Source organism: Marmota marmota, unplaced genomic scaffold (assembly GCF_001458135.2).
Source record: "Marmota marmota marmota unplaced genomic scaffold, marMar, whole genome shotgun sequence".
Lineage (NCBI taxonomy): Eukaryota > Metazoa > Chordata > Mammalia > Rodentia > Sciuridae > Marmota > Marmota marmota.
Window position 1 is genome coordinate 4622705 of NW_025999926.1, and position 6000 is coordinate 4628704.

Consider the following 6000-nt stretch of genomic DNA (forward strand, 5'->3'; position numbering starts at 1 on the left):
CAGCGACGACGGCTGGGGAAAGTGGACCGCCCTTCCCGCAGGCCGCACCACTGGCTGGATTCCGGCATGGTGTGGTGTCTGGGGGAGAGGGAAGCAGACCAGAGGATGGTCACTGAGGAGAGATGGTCACCCACGTGGGAGGTGGGAGGACGGGGGATCCTCCTTACACAGCTGACCTGCGTCAGCCTCTGTCCCCATCCGTTCAGGCTGCGTTAGCAGAACACCACAGCTGGGAGGCTTATAGACCTCAGAGTTTTATTTCTCACAGCTCTGGAGGCTGGAAGTCCCCACCAAGGTGCCCACAGATGTGGCACCTGGGCAGGGCCTGTTCCTGGTTCATCACCTCCCTGCTGGACAGGAGGGCTGAGGGGTTCTCTGGGTCTCTTTACGAGGGCACTAACCCCATGGCCTATCCCCTCCTGACACCGTCATTGGGGTTAGGATCTAACAAATGAATTTTGGGGACACCAACATTCACTTCCTAGGAACATTCTTACCCTGCCTGGTCCCACCCTGTCCAAGGTCTTGGGGGAGGAACACGCTCCCCACTGGGAAAAAGAACTCAGTTTCTTTGAATTTGAAAAAGTAGATGTGTTTGCAAGCCCATGGGCTCCGTTTGAACCGTTCTGTGTGGTCTTGAACTTACCCCAATTCTCTGAGCCGGTTTCCTACCTACAGAATTGTTGATGCACTAGAAGGATCTGCAGGAGCAGGTAGTGCTGTGCCTGAGAGGAGCAGGACCAGGGGGAGCGGCTTTTACCATGGTTGTTCTTATTTCCTAGTCTTCCTTCAAGGCTGGGAAATCGGAACAGATAGAATATTTTGCAGCTAGCAAATAGGGCACGTGAGGTTGCTCTTCCTTAACAACAGCTACCTGACTTGACGCTTCTTAAAATGATGGTCGTGCTCGTGATATTTAATACGTATAGAGATGAGCAGTCAGCATACAAACCCAGCTATTACCTGGCAGAAAATAAGTCTTTGAAAATAAAATCTCTTTGAAAATTCTCTTGGGAAACAAAAGGTCACAATCCTAAATACAGTAATAACACCCGGGTCAAAAGCTGCCAAAGTTTCGATCATTTGGAAAAATGTTTGGTTTATTACCTGAGATGCTACTGCCATTGGTCAGCCCCTGATAAGGTAGTTTGGTCATTATTCCATCACGTTTTACATAGCAGACGTCCAAATGTCTGATGAAGTTTGTGTCAGCCGTCTTAGGAAAGAATTAGCTGTGCAGTCTTCCAGAGGAGCAGAACCGTGTTATCTGTGTAAAGTGGACTCTGAGCTTCTGTGCAAGATTTCACTTGAAGAAAGGGGCTAGGAAAGCCCCCAACCCATCATGACATTTATATCCAATGGGGGATCTTATTGCAGAGGGGTCTGTAGGTTTTTGAGGTTAGGCGCTCTGAAGTCACACTGCCTGCAAGTGTTCCAGCTCCCCTGCCAGCTGTCAGATTCAAAGCCTCCGTTTCCTCATCTGCAGAATAGTGCTAGGAGTAGCCCCTTCCTTAGGGAGACCTGGTGAAACATAACAAGAGAGCCTACTCCGTGCACATCAAACAACACCCAGCACGTACTAGGTGCTCAATAAACATTGCCTAGCACGTTGTCATTGCTGTTGTGGTTAACTACCTGATGGGGGTGGGTGGGACCCTCTGGAGATTATTAAGCCAGCTTCCAGAGGTGGGAGTGAAGGACAGCTGGTTCAGAATGGCCGTTAGAAAGTTGTAGCTTTCAAGGAAAAATTCCCCCCGGAAATGAGTTCTGGTTCTGGGTTCTGGGGAGGGAGGGTGTAGTTGAGGCGACTTCAGGGAACTGAGGGCTACCTCCTGAGCTGTAGTTGGGGGATAATCTACAGCAGCAGAGCTCTGGGCCACACACGGATCAGAACCTGTCGGGAAGTGGCAGTGACTGAACGCAGGAGGTGCTGTGGTTTGGAGGTGCTTTGGTGTGTCCCCTGAGGTCCACCCCCTGGAGGCTGGATCTGAGGTGTGGTGATGTGTGGGAGGGGGTGGGACTTTCAAGAGGTGGGGCCTGATGGGAGGTGGTTAGGTCATTGGGGTGCCACCCTCAGAAGGGATTAGTGACAGTTTCAGAGAATGAGTGGATTCTCTCAAGAGTTATAAAACAAGGCCACCCCATGTGCTTGGCCCTTTCTGCATGTGATCATTTTCCCCCTTTCTGTTTCTCTACCATGTTGTGATGTAGCCATGGGGTTCTGACCCAAGGCTGAAAAGATGGGGCTTCCTAATCTTGTTCTTTCAGCCTTTCAAACTGGGAGCTAAATAAATCTCTTTTCTTTATAAGGTACCAAGCCTCAGGTATTTTGTTGTAGTACCAGAAAACATACTAATACAGGGAGAAGGAAACTCCATCTCTTGTGCACTTCTGTGTGCCAGCTACTGGCCTGGGCACCTTATCCAAAGGGTCTCGTTGACTCTTCCGCCAGCCCATCTAGAAGGGTGAGAGCCGCGGGTTCTGAGGTTGGGCTTGGGGCTGGGGAGGGTGATGCTGGGTGTGCACCAGGGGCCAGTGTGGCCTCCCGTGGCAGCCGCTCTGCCTGTGGAGGACGCGTGGCCTCTTCAGATATTTGAAGGGCCTTCATGCAAGAGAGGGGACCCCACTTATTCTTGAAGCTTCAGGGAACAAAACTAGAGACAGATGCAGGGTTGCGGGAAGGCAGGTTTCTGCTTCTAGTGGAGATCAGAGTGGGCTGCATGGGGGCTGGCAAGGGGCTGGGCCTCTGTGATGGACCAAATGCTTGTTTTCCCCCAGTTCAACTGTTGAAACCCTAACCCCATGTGCTGGTATCTGGAGGGTCCTTTGGAAGGCCATTAGGTCACGAGGGTGGAGCCCCTAGAAGAGGAGGCCCTAGAGCTACGCGGCTTTTCTACTGTGCGAGGCTACGAGGAGTTGGCCGTCTGCCACTGGGAAGGGCCCTCACCAGAACCTGACCAGGCCGCACCTGATCTCGGACTTCTAGCCTCCAGGACTGACTGTAAGTCACCACATCTGTAAGTCACCACATCTGTGGCACTTTGTTAGGACAGCCCCAGCTGAGACGTGGTTTCAGGTGCTTTCTCCCAAACAGCTTCAGGCTGTGACTTCAAGACTGAGGGAGACCAAAGACCCTGGTGGGTGGATGACCACAGACCCCCCGAGCTCCAGGTTGCCCAGCCTTGAACTTGAACTTCACCCCTCCCAAAGGAGCCACGCGTCAGCCCCTTGAATTCTCCGTGGCACAAGCATGAGCCTCTTCACAGGGTTTCAGTGCTCTTCCTCCTGCCCCTGTCCTCCGTGCTGGGAGCTCTCTCCCACCCAAGTGCCACCGCATCGGGGAGCCCCCGGGTCACCCTGGCTCAGCGGAGCCCCTCCCCGTGGCTCCTCCATTGCTACTGCTGAGGATATGAGCTGCCCCCGAAGCTCACGTGAGACAACGCAGACATTTCAGAGGTGAGATGATGAGACTGGGAGAGTCGGAACCTAATCAGTGGATTAACCCATGAGATGGGCTCACCGGGTGGTGACTGTAGGCAGGTCGGGGGCAGTCAGAGGAGGTGGGAGTGACTTTGGGGTGATTCCCGGTGAGTGGAGCTCTCTCTCTTCCTCCTGGCTGCCATGTGCTGACCGCTTTCCTCCTCCTGCCTGTCCACGGTGAGCTAGGGCACTGGCTGGCCATGGACTGACCCCCTGAAACCCTGAGCCACAATCCACTTTTCCTCCTCTAGTTGTTCTCGTCAGGTCTTTTGGTCACAGTGGTGACAAAATAGACTGAGACAGCCACCCTCTTCATTCCCCAGAGGCCTCACCACCCTGTCACACACAGCATATTTCATCTCCTTCTTCGCTTCTGCCTGAACGTCCACACCACGAGGCCAGCCCAGGAAGGACCCCGGGGGCTCTGCACACTGCTGCGTACCCTGCGCCTCGAGCAGGCCCTGCTCACGGCGGGCTCTCAGGAACGAACGTATGGCTTCCAGTGACCCTGCGCTGACCTTCCAGTCCCTCTCAGAATGTCTCCCAGACATGAGGCCTCCACCCCTGGGCCTGGACCTCTCTGCCTGTTCTGAGTGCTGTGGCATCTGCTCCCACCGGCTGGCCCGGGCGATCCTACCCTCAAGCATTTCTCCCTTTCCCTCCCTCCCTCCCTCTTTCCTGTCTCTTTCCCTCCCTTTCCTCCCTGCCCCCCTCCCTTCCTCCATCTCCATCTCTCTCCAGTAAGGACTAGTGGTCAGAGGTCCTTGTGGGTGGACGTGCCTCCGCACAAGTCCTCCTGCTGGTGTCTTTCCCCTGCTCCATCCTGTGGCCGGGGTGTCCTGGACTTCTCAGCAAGCACCCATCTCTGCCTGGAGGCTCAGACGGAGTGACCCCCTAGTGACCTTGCCCCCTCCTCCAGTGCCCCAGATGAAGATTCTCACATCCAGGTGTTCAGGTGTCACCTGCGCAGTGGTCCTGACTGTGCGCTGTGCGGTCGTGAGACCAGCTGTGTTTTCCTGGGAGAGTTCTATACCACAGGACAGATCAGAACCCTTTATCTGGAGCTTTTGGGGTGACTTGGAGAGAACGACTTCACCGGCCAGCGCTAACAAAGAAGGTCAAGGTCAGGGAGAGATTTGACAGGTTGGTGCAATACCCATTTTTTTTTTCCCTAAAAGAGTACATCAGCATATTTAGCCCTTAGAGTCTTAAACAGGCTGTAAAAATAAGGTGTAGCTCCCAAGGGAAGAAAAAACTGCCACTTCTAGTGACGTGAAGGTGCCCCACCCTCATGTCACCTGGGGCTAGGAGCTGGATTTCAATATGGCTTATGCTTTAAAGCTAGAAGCAGCAGTGGGCTCAGAGGAGGAGCAGGGAACCTGTCCCAGGACCCGTGCGGGCTCTGAGCTGAAGGGGAGTGGTTCAGTACAGCCACAGAGCGTCTTTGCCGTCTAGTCCCTGCCCATCTGAGCTGGCCTCTCCCCTGGGAGACCACACCAACACACACAGAATCCCACTGCGACTGTGGCCAAGGCTCTTGGGGCAGATGCTCCAAAGGGTGGAGGTGGGATCCTCTGTGGAGTTGTGGTTAAGTCACCTCCAAGGCCCTGGGAAGTGGTGAGGTGTCTCACCTTAGAGACATTTATTTCTCTTCTGACTTGACCTTAGGAAGTCTTTCCAGGGTGACATGGACTTGGATCCCCACCTGCTGTGGGTGTAGCTAAGGGTTAGTCGAGTGGTTTCTTTGCAACGCACCAGTGGGGGCATTCTGGCTGGTAGCAATGTGATCTGATAGAGAAGCTGTTCCCTCTCCCTTTGTTGACTTCCTTGTCTACTTAATGCCCTTTGAGCACCACACCACACCCTAACCCCTAACCCTAACCCTAACCCTAAGCCCTAACCAAACCCTAACCCTAAGCCTAACCCTAACCCCTAACCCTAAGCCCTAACCTAACCCTAACCCTAACCCTTAACCCTAACCCCNCCCCACCAAAATTCCAGGGTGGAGCTCACTTCTCTGTGCTCAGGGACTGTGCCAGCGACTGGGGGTGCCCTTTCTCATTCTGATGGAGCCTCTGCAGGTTACCCAGCCTGGGAACTGGGCCCACCCACATGCCCGGCCTCCTGGAGGTAAAGAAGCCTCAGACGTCATCTGTTGCCTGAGGCAGAAGAAATTCCTGGGCTTTCATAAAAGCCATTTGAGAAACTCACACACACACACACACACACACACACACACACACGCACTTCCCGCTCTCTGCCCTTGGCTTTATTTACTTACTTATTTTGGAGAAGCAGCAGCATTTTTATTTTGAGGGGAGCTCTGTGGGAAGTCCTGAGGTTGAACATGGTAGGAATCGTGGCCGTCCCTCATGAGCCCCGGCTCCAGGGCAAGGTGGTAGCCCTGTCCTGGCCCTGGTTCACGGTCCACCACGCCTCTTGCCCTCGCCAGCTGGCCTTAGAAAAGAGCCGTAGCTCTGGACAGAGGGGGTCTGGGAGGAAACGACAACCTGGGCTGTT